Source organism: Haliotis asinina, chromosome 5, assembly GCF_037392515.1.
Source record: "Haliotis asinina isolate JCU_RB_2024 chromosome 5, JCU_Hal_asi_v2, whole genome shotgun sequence".
Classification (NCBI taxonomy): domain Eukaryota; kingdom Metazoa; phylum Mollusca; class Gastropoda; order Lepetellida; family Haliotidae; genus Haliotis; species Haliotis asinina.
Genome location: NC_090284.1, coordinates 44,698,378 through 44,718,366, shown reverse-complemented (window position 1 = coordinate 44,718,366; position 19,989 = coordinate 44,698,378). Strand labels below are relative to the sequence as shown.

The following is a 19,989-nucleotide window of genomic DNA, read 5'->3' as shown; positions in this document are numbered from 1 at the left end:
GATAACAGAGACTGGATCAGACAATTCAGTGATTGATAGCATGAGCACTGATCCACCCATCAGGTAAACTAGCCAATGAAAAATTAGTTGCCTATTACTAGCAACACATGCTGTGGACCAGTTCTAACTTGAAGGGAGTAAGCATGGTTTTATGCTGCTTTTAGCAAAATTCCAGGAACACCACAGCAGGGGACACCAGAAATGGCTTTTACACACTGTACCCTTGTGGGGAATTGAACCTGGTCTTCAGCTTCACGAGCAGATGATGCTTTAACCACTAGACTATCCCACTGCACCTCTAACCTACAGACCACAAAGGATTGAAGAAATAGCATGACTGGACCACTTCCATACTTCAGATTAATATTACAGAGTAAACGAGAATAATAAAAGCATTAACACTGAAAGAATGTCAAAATAAATATGATGTATGAAGATGCTACAGGTTGCAGTAACTAACATTAGGCCCATTACCACAGGTGGAAATAATTCCGTCTGCTGTCACATCCTCAAGATGAAGAGACAATGTAGGATGCACAGTTCTTATTTTTGGGAAATGATCTGAATCTACATACATACAATTCTTATTCATATCTGTCATCATTGCTGAGAGTGAAATCTATACACTCAAAACAGCAAGACTTCAAAAATCGACCAAGACGACCAAAATTTGACGAATGAACATGAGCTATAACAGCACCACAAAGAGATCCACTGAACAGGGAACACAACCTTGACACAAACCTCCCCATAAATCATGGTGCTTCATGTGAAGATATTGCCAAACCTGACCATGTCATATCCCCATTCATACATCATATCAGTACTTGGTAGACATTTCCTTCAAAAGATGTTACCAAGAGTTGGCAGACATGCAGACAGCTTCAAGGTCACTACCACACATGCAGAACATGGCATCTTTCTGCTGATTTGACAACCTGGGAACACAATACACCACTGCCATTTCTCACAGCTTCCCATACTCAACACCCCAAGGTTTTCAACGCTAATGCAACTACTAATATTACGCAAGAGCTCACTCTCATACAGCTTCACCTCTCAGGTGCCTTCTGACTGGGTCTGACTTCACAGTCACACTGAGCTGTACCACCTCTTGTTATAAATCAGCTCCTCAACCATCCACCTCCACGTTTCGTATCAATGAATATCTTTATAATATTGCTTTTGTAAGCAAGAACACTGTTGTCTAGGTCCATCACAAGTTCCTAGGAAGTTCCTCTACCACCTCCAGGCTATTCCTACACTAACTCCATGACTCCTTACCACTGACAGAATCTGTCCATCAAACAAGACTAACAATGCTAACAGAAGTCTTGGTCCCTGCCATCCACTTGAAACTCCATCTACTCCATGAAAGACATACACTTTTCCAAATTCCCAGGACTCTAATACTAATGGCGATATCAGTTATAGAGGCATTATAAATAAAACACGTCAGACGAGGTTCTACACAAACTGCAGAGAAGGGTTGGGGTAGCCTAATGGTTAAAGCAACCACTCCTCAAGCCAGAGACCCGAGTTTGATTCCCAATATGGGTACAATATGCAAAGTAAATTCCTGGCATTCCTGATATTGCTGGAATGCTTCTAAATACAGCATAAAACCCAACTCACTCACCCATAATCTAGAGTCATCCCTATCAATGACGTCAACCCCTGTTCAGTAACAGATGGACCTACCTATTTCATTAGCAGGACATCCCATAATCCCCTTCCGACACAAGTTCCAGAGATTCCACCCATCGCTTCATCATCAAGTCTCACCTACCTAACTTCACACCAGCTTATGTGGGTACCTGGTGAGCCCATCAACACGGGATATATTTAGACACAGGGCATTCCCTAAATTCTCCCTCCAAACATGCCACAGTTGTCTCACCTGTAACACTCACTGTACTTTGTGAAATTAGCAGAAAATTTGTTCCAATTTTGTAATAGTACAGTTGTGTGATGCAAAACATCAACAAGCTGTCCAATTTTACGTCATGTCTTGGCATTCACCATTGAAAGTTGTCTCCTTGATGTCACAGTTCAACATTTCTGCTGTTGAGGTCCACACATAAAAGTTATGCTGATTTAAGCTAATAGCACTTCCAATTTCATGTTCATTACCATTTAAAAACAATCTTGCACACCTAAGTAGCATTTTTGGGGAAATGACATTTAAATATTCTGAACATAAAAAGCTAAAAGGCACAGAACTTGATCCCCTGCTCATTAACAACCATTTTTTCTTTACATATATGAAGTGTGGAGGACATATGTGCTCCAAATTTCTGCAGTATGAAGTCCAATTGAAGGGTGGAGCACAGTTCCTGTCAGGAGCTTCCATTGAATGACCTTCAGAGGTTCATGAAAGAGGGAGTCTAGATATTCCCCTGTCTCATTTGATGTAACAAATGTTGTGCTGCCTCACACTGCTCTTCCATTATGTGCGAGTGCATGGGGCGATGAATTCTGGACCTACAGCATGACCTCTAGTAATGTCAAAAGGAAAATGTCAGACATGATTTTTCATGACCTGCTTCTGACTGATTGTTCTCAAACATGCATGTAGCCTATGACAAGAAAACATCAAGCTCTGAAAGTTTTTCCGACTTAAAGTTCCATTAGTGAAATAGTTAGGCCATCTCACAAATACACGTGTCTAAGAATAGTATTCTCTTCTACTGCCCCCAAATAGAGTTAAATACAAATAATTCTATGATGAAAGCATCAAGTAATTAGGAACACATTTCCCTTAATTCAGACAGGAGTTGGATGAGAATAAGCTGCTTGAGGTGCAAAGAGATGAGAATACAATGATGGTGAATGTTGTATGCTCCTCAGAATAAGGTTAAAGGAAATATTTCTATAAATAAAAGAAAACATCAAGAATTAAGTAATAATCTCTTTGTCAAGTTTGAAGGTGAAAAGTATCATCAGATGAGATTAAACAGTTCATTAAATATACAGTCTGCTGTGTTTAAGAGACAAACTAAATGTGTCCATTGACATTCATAATGTTTCTATTCCCTCTGCACATACAACAAGCAACATCACTGCAACATCTGTAACCAAAATCAGTAAACCTATATTTAGCATTCATATTTAGCTGCACAAAGAAAAAGAACATCATTCATATTGACCAAATTGTCCAGGAAATGCTATGCTAATCTTTTAAAAGGAAACAAAATGACACATATTAATTGATTACAACAACACTTCTGTTCAGGAAAGCCAGGTCACATATAGATGATGCTTGTTCAGAGATTAAAAGAAACATTTCACCTAGCCCTAAAAAAAACGTGACTTCACTGCAATTTTTGTTAAAATTTAAAAAAAGGAATGGTAGTAGACTGAAATAGCCTCTGGTTTTTAACAGCACAGCTTTGTTTTTGTAGTTGGACTGTGTCATCTGTTGATGTGAGACAAACACGGCATGAGACGACAACATTCCATGCGCAGATTCTGTCAATAATTTCTCTGTTTTTCTAACATTCCTCACTTTACATATGTCTTAACACTCAAACATGACAGGGCCTAAACTGTTTTTGCAGTCTAATCAAGCTGATTGACTTGGAACTGGGGGCAAACTCAGCCGAAGTGGAGGTACTGGTCAGCTATGCCCTCCATGTTAGGAAGGCATGCAAAAGGATCAACACTCTTGTAAAGTCAACAGATTCCATGGAGAGCCAGGATCATGTTTGATTTGTTCAAAATGTAATATGCAGATTTATCAAAGATCACTGAATCCATTAAGAACTGGATACACTGAAGCTAGTGTATCTGAACACGAATATTTCTGTGCCCAATGTTCAGATCTGTTCTGACACATATATCCTGTTCATGTAGTTCCAGTTTTGATCAGGAATGCAACAATAATAACGTTAAATGTATCCACAGTCTGGTTTCACTACCTTTCCCCTGTGAATTTTCCTCTAAAAATACCACAACAAAAAATTCAAGTTTAGAACAATAAATTTCCATCCAGACAATTAATTGGAGCATGGCACTTGAGAAAGTCACAGACTAAGACAACCCTGCAAAAATGAAAATTGGTAAAAATCAAATAAACCCTACATTGTTCATATTAAAATGGCTTCATGTAACTCTAAGACTGTAATATACAAAACATAAAGATACAAAACTGTAATTCCTATCAAATGAAGTATAACACACATACTGAACGGCTGCTCTATAGATTTCGTGAAAAATGTATCAATGCATGAGCCCTTTTTGAATCAGACAGAACAAAGAATGCTGCAAGTGTTTGAACCACGCTGCACATCAGCAGACGCAAAAAAAAACACTGCACTTGATGGTAACACAGGTCAACATAGGCATGCTGCCTACAGCATTGATTCCCCACATAGCCAACAAGTGTCCCACTGATACACCTTATCTATGTTTGCGCCATTTTCATACAGGTAGCCACATGTTACACTACTCATGGATTTATCGCAGTTAACTTTCACGTCACTGATCTCAACCTTGTACCTGTCTCTGATAGAAACACTAGGTACGATAAAGTTACTTGGTCAGTAAGATGGAGAATCTAACCATGCTTCGAGATATTCATGAACCCGTACAAAATACTTCAAAAGACAAAATGAATAAAAAAAGAAAAAGAAATACAATATTTTATCATGAAATGTCCCCTTTTTCAGGATCCTCCCTAGACAAATTACAATCTTGCAATCTTATCCTGATTCCCTTAAAACTCCCTCTATAGGAAATGACACTTCCATCATGCATAACTGTTATTGTCACTAATACCACATTCTATGCAGTCAAATGTTTGCATATTTTCAGTAAAACGGCAATGTTTTGTACACTGTAATTAATGGATAATATCAGTGTACCATATATTGTTTATTGTTATCTTTCTACAAACCAAACATTTCTGGAACAGATGCTCAACCTTTGACACATGGGAGAATCTCAGATGAAATCATGAAATCTCCAAGCAGATGGACACCAATACCTACGTGTCAGCAGTTTCCTTGAAGACCACTGATCCTGGTATTCTCATCACTGCTGCACTTCAGCACCCTCCATAACCTCTCTAACATCACACAATCTTTCTCTCTTGCACATAAAACTGGGCAGAGGAGGGCCAACATCAAGGGAAGAACTGGCTCTCAATTCATGCAAAATTACTCCTTGACTGACCAGAGTACACCTGTTGACCTTTAAGCCATGTGACCTGCTAGATTCACAAAGTGATCTCAGAATACCAACAGTCTATGTCAAAGTATAGAAGAAGGTAAGGCAAATGGGGAGTCACAGTTCTGTAGTTGCTTCCAGGGACAGATTGATCAGACTGTCTAGTTGTACAGTTTGGTCTTCACCCTCAATTAACCCTTTGTCTCTGAATATATATAACTGATTGCAACAAACAGACCCATTTAAATTGAAAAGTCGCCCAAGGGAGACCAGAGATTCAGAGCTTACAGAAATGTAGACTTGCTTCATGTAAGGCATTGCAGTAGGGAAAAAAAGGGACTGTGAGACAGACTAGCATCACCCTGTCAGTGTATCATCCGGCATCAACCCGCTGTAGGGAAAATTAGGCTACTGTGAGACAGACTAGCTTCACCCTGTCAGTGTATCATCCGGCATCAACCCGCTGTAGGGAAAATTAGGCTACTGTGAGACAGACTAGCTTCACCCTGTCAGTGTATCATCCGGCATCAACCCGCTGTAAGGAAAATTAGGCTACTGTGAGACAGACTAGCATCACCCTGTCAGTGTACCATCCAGCATCAACCCGCTGTAGGGAAAATTAGGCTACTGTGAGACAGACTAGCTTCACCCTGTCAGTGTATCATCCGGCATCAATCCGCTGTAGGGAAAATTAGGCTACTGTGAGACAGACTAGCATCACCCTGTCAGTGTATCATCCGGCATCAACCCGCTGTAGGGAAAATTAGGCTACTGTGAGACAGACTAGCTTCACCCTGTCAGTGTACCATCCAGCATCAACCCGCTGTAGGGAAAATTAGGCTACTGTGAGACAGACTAGCATCACCCTGTCAGTGTATCATCCAGCATCAACCCGCTGTAGGGAAAATTAGGCTACTGTGAGACAGACTAGCTTCACCCTGTCAGTGTACCATCCAGCATCAACCCATGCATGCTTGAAGACTAGATCTTATCTGCTTTAGAACCTACAGCATCTCTATAGATGGACCAAATATTTCCTGCTAAGTCACTGATGTCTGGAGTCCATATGATCAGAAATTTTAAGTTACTTAATATTGCAAACATGACTGACAGTTTGGAACCTAATGATTGTTAGCTCCCTGACAAATGCAACCAAAGTTCAACTGATATTATTTTAGATCCTGGGATACCCTTTAAATGTGGACTCTAACACATTAGGGTTAAGGCACAGACTTTTTCTGGGACATGCTAAATATACAACACTAATGGCATTAACAGTTGAAAGATTGAAAGACAACTGCTAAAAAGAACTGAGAATGAAAGAAAACTAAATAGTCCAGAACATACCTCCAGACCTTCATAATCATTTTTGAGGACAGATTTGATCAATGTCATTAACTGAATACAATTATACTAAAAGATCAAAAACTTAGAACCTATAAATATAAGATAAGAAGTGCATGACTAAAGTGTCCTAATTACATAAACAGTCATCAGTGACTCTAATCTGCATCACCTTCCCAGTTCTTTGCCCCACTCCCATCCTGTATTGGCCCAAAGGATGTACTCTGCTTCCACAAACCAAGCAGTGGGAGAGATTGCCAGCAACCTTCTAAAGAAGTTTATCATTGAGTGTGAACTCAAGAACTTTGATGCCAACATTCCGGCCATTTCCAACACCAACATACATGCAACATCAGTTAGCCAAAGGAAATAACTTCAAGGAAGTCGATAAACTGCAACAGTGTTCTTCTTGTAGCTACTTCCGTGACTCAGTTTCCAGATATCGCCATCCAGTTCCACGATAAAGCTGATTCTGGCACACATCATAATTGTGTGATACAGGTCTGTAGAGTGTCGGCTAAAAGCGGCATCAATCACACTGTCAGGTGGAGGAATGTTTTCAGATAGGGAACATGTATCTGGCACATCCAGCTTTCATACATAAGCCTTTACATACATCTCCAATCATACAAGATAAATGGACTTCCATGCTGGCATGGGATAATTGTAATTAACTGCCTTCCATTCAATTGTCTTTTATGACAGTCCTCTCTTGGAACGTATTTGCAGGCAAATAATATTCCCCTTATCTCACAGTTTCATAACCTATTTTTAGTTTATTGCATCTTTCTTGGAACCATATTTCTGAAGATATGAAAGTCTAACATACTTTCAAAATCATTTTCTGCACCATCGGTGGGGCATGATATGCTTGTCTTTTAGTGAATGTCCGTTACACAGGCTTTTGATATAGTTGGAACTGTATAATAGAGTCTGATTTCAAGGGAGACTTCTGATGATTGATAAAATATTATTTGTTATTGGCAAATACTTGAAATATGACCACAATGAACATATTCATATATCACTTTCCCCACTTTCTGATACATAGTATATTTTTTCGTCAAAATGCAAAAAAAACCCAAATAGATCAGTAAGAAATAATGTTGTTAGCATTCATTCTCAAAAAAAGTACATTTCCTTATTTTATAAATCAGAAATAACATAATTGCAAACATAACCTTTCCACATCACCTATATTCCCAAAACACTCAAATTGGCTGAAATATCCACCAACAAGGTCATTCACTTCACATAATCCCTGACTCAAAAACAAGATGTCAAAAACCACTCCACCAATTAAGCAAATCATTTCTTCCGCAAGGAAAGGACAGTACACAAATATTGATCTCATAATCCATCACACTGAAATCTACGTCCAAGCAATACATTAAACAGCATCTGATGATGAAACTTGTCTTGATGAATGAATGGTTCCTTCCCTTCATTGTGGCCTGAATTAGCAGAGACAAATGCCAGTGTATTTTTCCTGGTGATATTTTCGCTCAAAACAGGAGGTATCTTTGAAGACTGTTTACAGAAAAGTGTTGTCTAAAATGATAGTTAAAAAGCCTGTGGGACCATTTAGCCCATATAACCTGAAGTTTAACCCATGCATGTCACTTCACGGGTGTGACATTAACAAAAGATTTTTATCCAAAAGTTCTGTCTGAATACAACACGAGTTTCGTGAGACTCCACTTAGGCTTAAGACAACATGCATCAAGCATAGTATCTCAAAATAGCTAAAATCAATTTACAAATCCATTACTACAAATAGTTTACCTAAGGAATTTTACTGACATTATGTTGACACAAAATTGATCTTGAACATATATCATATACTTTCAATATTCCTATCCACAGATATTACAATTATTTGTCTTATTCACAAATAATATTTCTCCACAGAATACACTGTGAAACACCCTTTTGTTTCCTTCAAAACATCATCTTCTTACACACAAAATTGATTAAAAAAAAAAAAGAATTACAATTTAGGAGCAACTCCCTTGTGTATCTGGTCAAAATTTTTAAACTAGGAAGAGCATGAATGACACATTTTATCATACAATATCAGCTATATGAACAGTGAAGATCTTGTGACTTGTCAATTCCTACACAACAGAGAATCACTTCACACACTCAAAAAAGAAATGCAAATTCAAATGTCAACATACAGCCAAGATAAATTACAAGAAAACAACTTACATTTTCGCAGCAACAGTAAAATTCCGCACCTATCTACACATGCAACGGACGTGTGCACGCCAGTTACCACTAATGACAACAAGCACAAATCGCCAGCTTCGTACAGCCAATATCAACACACTCCACGTTGATACGATCAGAAAATCAATGAAGTACGACTCGCTAGCAGGCAAACTAGGTCACTCAGCTCCCTGCATTTAGGGGCCACAGTTTGATAGTTGTGGGTACCTTACTTAGCAATTAGTCATATTTGTTGAGAAGAGTTGGTTGTGGAAAGATTGCATGTTTATCAGTGAGAGAGCAGTAGATAAACAGTAGTAAGCTCGGGTTAAGATTTGTGTCACGTCACATGAATGGGCGGGCCAGGACTTTGACAATAGTGTACTATGAATACGTGATACCCTCACCATCACTGAGATGGAATTTGAGACTAAAGGCTCACTCATACCTGGACTGATTGCTAACTGATTGCCGGCTACACGCTGTGTGCTGGAACAATTAAAAGAATTAGAGACTTTGTTTCTATTCTTTTCTTGATGCTTCACTCACAAACATTCAACCAAACATAGGTCGACCATAGAGCCTCAACCAGACAAACCAGTGATTGGTATTATGATCAACATTCCAAAATGACAGGCTATAATGAAGTCACAGATCTAATTGCCCTAACTATAAATCACCACACTGAACAAGCGCGTTACCCACCAGGCCAAAGCACCATGTCATATCTAAGAGCGACATCAGGTCATGGTGAGAAACAGGTGCTTTTGAGAAAAGTGTTTTGAATTAAAAATTAAAATTTTGCATTCCATTGTAGAGAAACAGCTTGATTCATAAATTAAATGTCAATATCAAATATCTTTTGGAAAAGATGAAGAAATAAACAGGCCGCACCATGTTCATCTTCTATGGACAATTAAGGTTCAGTCAGGATCCAGCATAAATCTTTAACATTTTAGTTTCTGAAGAGAAGGTTAAGACAGACAGAGTTTATTCCAGTAAAAGGCTGTAGGCCCAAAATACATTCAAAATGAAATTAAATTGTTATAGCTGGGGTCACAGTGATCACTCAGGTGTTTATAATAATCCCTTTAACATAAAATAGATATAAGGCAACAGATTTTGCAGTGCCTACATTAGCATTCTCGTATGATTTGCTACAAAATATACAGTATAAGACTTCTTAACAAATTTTGTAAGGAATCACATATGAACAGTACATGGAATTCATCTACAATATGGGATAGACCTTCACATTTACATGATAAACAAAACCTAAATTGATTACAGTGAAAAGCTTAATTTAGCATGTTTAACAAATAAAAATTATTTGTTTCTATTATTGCCTCAGATGTCCTCCTAGAACTTGTGTCAGCTCAGAACCTGCAGCCAGCTAATCAACAGAAGTAGTGAGTTATAGGTTACATGAAGATCCTGGTTAGAACTGATCTTCAGTAGCCCATGCTGCAAGAGGCATCTAATGGGAGCAGGTGGTCAGGCTTGCTGACTTGGTTAACACGTCATCATATCCCAAATTGCTCAGATCAATGCTAATGTTATTGATCACTGGATTGCCTGGTCCAGACTCGATTATTTACAGACCATCACCATATAGCTGGCATGTTTCTACACTATAAAATACCTCACTCACTCACTATTGAAGATGATTCTAACCTGGATCTTCACAGGTCTTCACAGGTCTCTTACCAACAGAATGACAGAGACAGATGACAGCAATGATCCAAATCACACACCTGCCTTAATACAAAAGTCCTCCTGAGCTAAAAACCTGGATGACTCAACTTTTGATATGACACTTACAATAATATTCATAATAAACATGGATGACCCAAATACAGTTTTCTTATCATACCTGATGTCAAAAAGTTCAACTAAATCTTGGATACTATTGGACAAAATGTCACAGCCAAATTAACTTATGAACCTGCACTCCAATACAGATAGCATACTACAGATAAGGCAGTAATTTGCCTCCGAACTGACAGAAATGTGCCTAATGGCTATAATGAGTCATGCTTGGGGATACTTTCATATATCCAGACCACAAAGGCCATTTGAACGAAGTTGTGGGTGAAATTAACAGTTTAGAGTCAGCTGTTTTTTTTTAAATCCGTGGAGAATCTAGAGGGTTAACTTAACACGTGTTGATGGCGATAATCCCAGATAAGAATATGACAGGAACAAGACCACATCTTTTCCATCCACCAATCTAATAATTAGCTTTAAGTGCATAAGATGACTAGAGAATAATGTGACAAGAAAATTATGCAATACAAAAGAGAAAAGCAAATCAATTACCTCTGATCTTTAACCTTTATTCTTTGACCTTAATCTGTGACCTTTAACCTTTGACCATAACACCATGACCTATATATACAACCAGTGAAGTAGCTGTGTAATAACAAAAGGAAGATATATGCTTGTACTGTGGAATCTAGCAACATCTGACAGAGATAAGGAACATGTTCATTACCATGGAAACCAGAGTAATTTTTACAGAAATTGGGCAAATATGACCCATCTGACGTAAGCAATGATCTTTGGGTGGTTTCCATGACAGCATGGATTCCATCATCTCAACAAGGAAGACATGACCTTTGTGGGTTTGTCTTGGGTAAGACGACCTAGCATGTTGCTGCAGGAAGACAAAGGTATCACAGAAGATGTTGTGCTAGATCATCTGTCTATGGCATACAGATGTCATGGACGATGGTCGAAAAGTTCAACTATAAAAGCCATCAATACTCAATTTACGATTAAAAAGCACATAATTTATGTCCTTATGTAGATGTGAGGAAAATGTAATGGTGAAAGGTTTCTGTCTGTAAGCATTCAAAGACATTGACTGGTTGTCATTAAAAACATCCTGAGATATCATCACTATCCATGACCACAAAACAGAAAATGTCATGCAGACTTAAGCAATGAAAGTTTCCTTCTTGAAATTCATTTATTGAATGAGTGAGTATTGTTTTACTAAACTTTTAGCAATATTCTAGCAATATCATGTCAGGGGACACCAGCAATGGGCTTCACACATTGTACCTATGTGGGCAAATGAGCCTGAATCTCTGGCACAATAAGTGGGCACTTTAACCTTCATACTAATCCACTGCCCTAATTCAATTATTGAAATTAATCTGTGGAACAATCAAACTGAGAAAGCCTCAGTCATTTAGATCAGCAGATTGATGACTTACATATTAACACCTGAGATTTTATGAATTCAACCTAGATTTTCTAAAGGTTAAAGAATCTACTGCTATCAATGCCAGTTATACTTTTTATAATGTAGATTGGCCTCTGAGGAAATCATGCTATTTCAAAATATTAATGATGCATTTCAAATGATGATAATACAATGTCTTCCCTCAAAAAGATTGGCACAAGTCATAAGAAGTGAGCAAAATAGTTTTCAAATTTGCTAGGCTCTCTGTGCTTGGAAATTACTAGCCCACAAAATAATTCACTAGCCCAAAATTTGAGTATACAAGGGTTTCTTCAATAAGCTGCTAATATGATGAACATTCATCAGGCCCTAATCTTGCATAAGTGCATTATCACTTAAGAAGTCGGAGAGAATGGTGTATAAATTTATGAAATGACCCCGAGATAATTAACTAGCCAGTTGGGTCAGAGACTGTGGAGATTTACTGGTCTGACTGGATTTTCACTAACCACAGGCTAGCGAGCCAGTAGTGATTTTGCACACTGGTCTCAAGACACTAAAAAAGGTTTAACTAATTAAAAAATTAAACTTAAAAGAGTCAAGGTCAGTGGAGGGAAAGTTATCCGGACCAGGCATATCAAAACAAACACATCCAGTCTTCTCTCAGATACAAAAAAGGAGAAACAGAAACAGTCCCAATTCATACCAGACACTAGTAAATTCTGACTGGGCCACACAGGGATGGAGACTTTCCAACATGACCAACAGACAAAACACCATCAGTGCTACACTTGGCAAGGTGGAAGTATTAGGACAGCGAAACAGCAACATATCCCACCAAAGTGCCAGAAGTTCAGACCAACAAAGGATGCACTGTGTTTTTAATGTACTGTCATCTCTGTGGCATCAGAAGAGTGTGACAAGATGGCTGGAAATACCTATCTAGCACTTAACCTCAATGGCTGGGGTATAGTTTCCGCTGCCAAATTGCTGTAACAGTAACTGACAAGCTCCTTTTGCTATGGAAGCCAGCCTCATTTAGAACAGCTTAGAGAGAATGGTATCAGCAATCTTATACAGTTGCAGATATACCCAGCAGCCACTAAGGTCAGTGCTGTTGAAATCCTGTGGGCAAGCAGAGTCCACTTACCTGGGTTACCTACAGGTTCCGTCAGCTTAGTTCACACCCGGCCCCGAATTCCCCTTCACTAAGTTTTTTAGTGGTGAAGGCAAAAAGTTAGTGAATCATAGACACTGACTACACAGAGTTGGAACATTCCACAAGTCACATGATTACTCATCCCAGTAGGTCATTCCCCATCAGACACACTCAACCCTTATATGGAACACCGGTGCTCAACTGCAGTTCCTTTGACTGGCAAAAAACGAGTAAGAACTCACGTTTAACTTTGAAATTTGGATACAAATTGGATGAAAATGTTCACTGAGGCAAAAACATCTAGAAAATATGGAATTTAATAAGGAGAAATGAACAGCAAAGGTGAGGAAGACTACGCAAGGAGGAGAACAGCAGATATTTTCAAGGTGGGGAAGCTCTCACTGTCTGCAACAAGCTGTGGTGTAGGATAACACTGCTCGTCTATAAGCGAGCAACACACAACCTTTTTATCATCTGCTGAAAGCAAAAATAGAAGGAAGAGAAATGTTGTTTATTTTTAGCACAGAAGGTAAATTAGCGCCACTTCTCCTTCCACCTTATGACCTCAACCATCCCTAATAATGAAAGACTCAAAACTGTCGGGGCAGTACATATCAGAAAAGTAATAAACGAGCAAGATTTGACCAAATAGCCAGTCTTGAATCTCCTTGTCTGATAGTGCTAGTCCGTGTTTACTTTTAAAACATAAACCAGATGCAAAGCTCATTCCTGTGTCTGAAAATAGCTTGTAACTATACATGGAAAATTGATTTCAAAAGGGGCATGATTGTGTAGCTTTTCCCCAAAGGAGACAATGATGAGATGTAAGTTCATGCATGGCACACATCAACTGTACCCATCAATAAATTTCAACCTGATGATTTTAGTTACATATCAGCAAAACATTCATATCATCTTCCATGTGTTCTTGTAATTTAGATATGTTCCTTCAAAATAGAGTAAACAAGCCTAAACAATTACTGGTATATCAATGTGGAGAGTCTGTGTTTCTTTCTGTGAAATCATATCAAGTTATCGCTTTTCCATTCCTTTGGAAAGTAATGAAAAACATGTCTTATGTCCCTGAAGTTTGTTTGATGGGAATTTCAGTTGTTCAACCTGGTACACATGTTGTGTACATGTCCCCAGAAATAACAATGCTATCCACATCAGTGAATAGATCTCTAGTAAGAGTGACGAGCCAGCTAGAAACAGTGGTCATGTAAGTGGTTATATAGTAATTATGCTAATATTTGTATAGCGCCAATATTTAGGTCAGCTGCACAAAGGCCCTTTATTTTTCCCTCAACCATTGGATGTCAATCTCAAACAGCTAATATATCATCTATTTCAACTCCCTAGGGATCATGCATCTCCATTATAGTGGCTCTATAGATGTTGGATAGTGGTTGTATAGTGGTTATAAAGTGGACAATATTGCCTGAATGACTGTGTACATATGACACTGTTACACTGTAGCTCATGCTATCAACCACTTGGTCTAAACTTAGTTATTTATATGCCAGCATGATAAAGCTGCACCTCGGTTATTTAAATGCCAGCATGATAAAGCTATAACAGCAGAGGAACGTTAAAAACGTATACAAACTCAACCCAATTCCCAAAACAGCTTGAAAATATCATTTAATTCAAGAAAAAAACAGTATCCGCACAACAGCTTTACACAATCACGATCAAAGCTGCCTCCTAAACACTATCAGTTGAAAACTCCCATGAGATGCAATCTGAATCAGACCTTATAATCAACCCACAGCAACAATCACATCAGAGACCCTCTTTTGCAATGAAATAAATATCAGAAATCAATCAGAGGTATGAAAATGGAATTAATCAATATTTGTAACCATCAAGAGGTAGAAACCGAAGCCATGCTACATGTACTGTGTAAAGATGGTCATGGAAGCCATCCACAAAGGTCCCCCTCATCAAGCTTTGCTCTCGGTAAATTTACATCCTGTATCAACAAACAAAGAACAATGTTGAAAATACAAAGTATCTGTACAGAATGTATACAATTACTTTGAAACGACCATACCCCTGTGTCAAATAGTTTCCATCAAGCTTAAAAATATGTTGAAGTTTGTGGCTAAGTGCTAATCCATGCAATTAAAATTTCCATATGTAACACTTTAGACAAACAACAAATGTAATCAAGATGGAGATTAGCTTTCCAGCTTCACTAAAGGTGATAGAAACATGAACTACAAATCATTTCTCAGCATTTATATTTACTATTCTAACATTCTTCATTCACAAATTTTCCAAAGCAAGATTCTCCAAACTTAAAAAAAGTAACATCATGATTTATAATCACCATATTGCTGGTCTTTTTGTTGCAAAACTTTGCATTTTTAAATTTCCAAATGCCAGGTTAGATTGACAACAAGGTCCTGACATGTGCGCAGCTGACATGTGTGTAATGCATGTTACGTGACACTCATACATTGCACACCCATCCATCCCCTGAGTCCTCATTCCTTGACAATCATTACAGTGGTTGGCAGAATGTTACATGAAATCTCTACTATACCTACCACATATCACTTGTCCTTAATAGCGGTGCATACTTCTCAAGACAAACTGATCACTTCAGCGTCATTTCTCTTCACTAAATATACAAGTGTCCTAACCACAAACTTGCTGCTTACAATTTTACTTACCTCTTCATACAAAAATCCAATCTATAGAGATCTGTGAAGGTCTCACTAACATTCCACGCCATGCAACAATTCACATTTTGCAAAAGTGTCAAAATTTCAAGTGTCTCAAAATTGGTGACAAGAATGCAGGGCACAGCTGAGAAGGACTACGGGCGGATATACATCAAAGGATTGTCCCGTGAAAATGAAAAGTGGAAAGTGACGAGGGACACAGGGTAATATTTACCTGCGGTGAATGTCAACGTGTCCCCCGTGTGCAGGTGGAAGTATGAGAGAGACCCATACATTAGGGCAGACACTCCACTCAGGCAAGCTCTCAATCTGTCTCAGTAGTACTCACTAGACCTGACACACTCACATACTACCTGTCTGGGTAAATGTCATATTACTGCATTTAAATGGTTGTATTTAACAATAATGTACAAGGTGTAAATGTGTCACAAAGAAGAAAAGTTTGAATATATGACGGCTATTGTGTAGTTTAGTCTACTTGTGTTGACAATAGTCACAGTTAGATGGACTCCTTAACACAATTATACACAAGTAATTTGCTTTCACACATGCTGGAGAAGATTTGTAGTCAATATATGTCTTCACACAATTACACGCAAGTAATTTGCTTTCACACATGCTGGAGATGACTTGTAGTCAATATATGTCTTCACACAATGTGGACGATGTACACAATCATCTGTCTTCTCTACGAAACAACGCTCCCACAACTTTGTATGAAGACTACAACTCATGCTATCAAAACTTTATGTTACTGTGTCATAAAGTAAAACTGTCCTCTGTAAGACTCTCCCTTCCAAAACCTTATGTTATTGTGTCATAAAGTGAAAATGTCCTCTGTGAGAGTTTCCCCTCCAAAACCTTATACGTCATTGTGTCATAAAGTAAAAATGCCCTCTGTAAGCGTTTCCCATCCAAAACCATTTGTCTGAAACTACAAATGACCCTGTAAGAGTTTCTTTTCCCAAATCTTCTGTCATAAACTACAAATGTCCTCTGTAAGTTTAACTTCCGAAACCTTGTGTCATCAATTACAAATGTCCTTTGTCTGATATTCCCTTACGAAAAAAAATTGTGTCAAGATACTCCTCTCAAAAAAATCATGTACCAAAAGTGAGTTTGAGAGCAACTACAGTTATCAAATATACACCAGTCCAGTTTCCTCTGACTACAGACTTGGCTAACAGAGGACAGACATTAATCACTCATTTTATCAAGTAAGTATCAAGTTAAGCAGTGCATGATGACACTATTACTGGGCACCTAATGTCTTCAGTAAGACAACCTGCCACCCCCTAGAGAGTAAGACAGTAGGATCAACATTGCTTCGCTTTTGACACCTGCTATACGATACCCCTTGTTGCTCCCCGCAACTGTCACTCAGGTAGACTGATCAACCCTAAGTCTCTCACCTGGTGCCTTGGCACCTGAACAACAAACTCAGAGCAACATTAAGCACATGCTGTGACTCAGTTGACAGAGGTTAGGTTTCTTTCAAGACAATGGTAGTCTTTGGATTCCAGTGTCAGGCAAACCAGTGATTGATATTATGAGCCAAAGAGAGCGAGTTTAGTTTTAGAAATATTCCAGCAATATCATGCTGGGGATACCAGAAATGGGCTTTACACATTTTATCCATGTGGGGAATCAGGCCCACGTCCCCTGCATAATGAGTAAAGCTCTAACCACTTGGCTACATCATCACCCCTATGAGCCAAAGGTATAACTTGTTATAAAGCAAGTCACCAAGCCTCACCTTTGGATCAATGAGGTTGCAAAGACAAACGTGAGCTCCATGTAGCACCCTATGTAGGTTTCACACATTGTAGCCAAGTAGGGAGTCGAACCCGGGTCGTTGGCATGACATGCAAACATTTGATTCATAAGGCTACCCCAATGCCCCTGGATGGGGTGGAACTTACACTATATCATTGTACTGTAAACATCACTGATTTCATATAATTGACAATAGTTTTAGTCTGCTGATTAGATCAGTTGTCTGTGAAATTACTGGTAACATATTTCACAGAATTTAATGCCATGTTGTTTTAGGCTACACAGTCACATACAATAAAACCACTGAGCACATCTTGCATTACACTAGTATCAAGTTTCTAAATGATGCTAATAAAATATGAAAAAAGGAACCCATGAACTATCTTTATTGTAACACAGTGGTAATCTAGATTTGCCACACATTAGCCCTGCATGCATTTGTGAATTGGTAGTATCTGGGTCTGAATGACAAACTAACCAAATGTAATATGCTGATTACACATTATAGATAAAGTTTAAGACCTACATCCATAAATTAACCAATGTAAAAAAAGATATGAACATATATATTACCAAAACAAATATACATTTAACAAATACAGGACAAGGCTCAATAGTAATGCCTTGGTGCACAGTTAACACTGTCTACACATGTCCAAGCTATGTCCAATGGTCAGACTAGGACAGTCAACAACACACATATTTGAGGTGGGATGTCCAGCAAGCTTGAAGCAACAGGCATTCTTGACTTAACCATTCAAACAGGGAGCCCTGCAGTAAAGCAGAACATCCTCTAATGTCAGATCAATATTGAAGCCAAACAGTGACAGTTTAGCAATTGAATGACAAACATTCTCAATGCATGAACAAAGATAGCTTCATGGGTACTAATCACCAGTAAATAAACTGAGTGTCAGACATAAACCAAGCTTGAAATTGGGATGAAATGGTGGTTAGTCATGCAATGCTTTGAGTTTACCATTGACACATGACAGTGAATGACACTAGCAAGACATCAAGAGTTTCAGTGTTCTTTTAAACTGATTCTAATTACCACGAGACACTAGACTTAAGATAAATACTCTTATATTTAGATTCATGTGTTTCAAATCCTTTCTTCTTTCAAGAATAAATTTATTTTATATAAAATAAATACTTTACATTCATTTCACTTCAAACGCTCTTAATTGTTTTCTTATATGTTACAAATATATTTATTTCTTTGAGCACACATACACACTTACAATTATTTCAATTCATGCTTTCAGCAATTTTTTTTACAAACATGAAATTATGTCACTAAAATATCTTTTGAACATGTGTTTTGAATCATTGCAGGTCCTGTGATAAAGGGAAACCTGTTTCGGGAATGGCACATCATAATGAAGCATTTCCTGTCTAAGTAACTTATGACTCATATTTAATCTTAAAACATGAACAATCTTTACACTGTCCCAAAACTACACACCTATAATATATGAGACATCACATCCTACATATATTTCCAAATATACAACAAAAATCATTTTTTCAAGACAAATATTTGTATCTCTTAACATAGAGTAACATAGAAATGAAAACTGCACTTTCTAAAGACATGTTTACAACTGTTTAAGGGATTAGCACAAGCAGAATTGTTAAGCAAAAGTCACCATGTTCTTTCACCTTATTGGTTGAAAAACATCAAATGGTATTTAATTTCTGGAAATTGCAAGACTTTTCACTGCATATAGACATGCACACACACCAATGTATTGTTGCGTTGTCAGCAGTGGTGACGTCATTCAAGTCATATAGTGACGTAAAGTCAGAATGATGTCACAAATGAGCAGCTCCAGATGCTACCATAGGTGACACTTCACTGCTGTACTCGTCCTTCATGTCAATGAGTGCAGACAGTAAAACCCATGTGGGCATTTTGGTTTACTTTTGTAGTTACAATGTCGATAAACACCATGTGTTGGCCAATTTCCAGGTGTTATTGAGTATCTGACGGATTTGAAACCTTCAACTAACACCATCACCATCGGTTCCAAATGAATTACCATGATTCAAATACTCAAGAACACCTGGAACTTTATGAACACATAATGTTTAACTCCAAATAAAATGATTTATAGAAAGTGGTCGGATGTAACAAATGTTACAGTTGGGTTCACACCTGGAACCCATGGTGGCTGAGTGAGTTAGCTCACTGACTTGCTGGTGATCTGAGAGCGTGGGTTTGAATCCTGGATGGGCAATATACAAGAAATAGAATTTGAAATTGCCTCAACAAGTGCCATTCCAAATGAAACAAATGTTTCACTTTTTGAACTTCCTTTATTTCTCTTTAACATAACAAACCTGTTCAGGGCTCATTCCCTGACCAAAAATCTGCAGCAAATGACAGTAAGAATTCTCACTGTGTGAAAAACATTTTCGTCTTCTTCACAAGTTAAAAATAA

At 38.1% G+C, this 19,989-nt stretch overlaps 1 protein-coding gene across 11 annotated transcripts in view; it reads right to left on the bottom strand.

Moving 5' to 3' along the window:
- LOC137284579 (sorbin and SH3 domain-containing protein 1-like) overlaps positions 1 to 19,989 on the bottom strand; it is a 171,532-nt gene that overhangs the window by 130,881 nt on the left and 20,662 nt on the right. For 3 of the 11 annotated variants that reach the window (XM_067816443.1, XM_067816444.1, XM_067816445.1), the window contains exon 1: positions 13,065 to 13,167. The exons of the other annotated variants lie outside the window; for them this stretch is intronic. The gene's annotated coding sequence lies outside the window, so the exon portion shown is untranslated. Of the gene's footprint in view, positions 1 to 13,064; positions 13,168 to 19,989 lie in introns of those variants that run through there. 11 annotated transcript variants of the gene reach the window in all.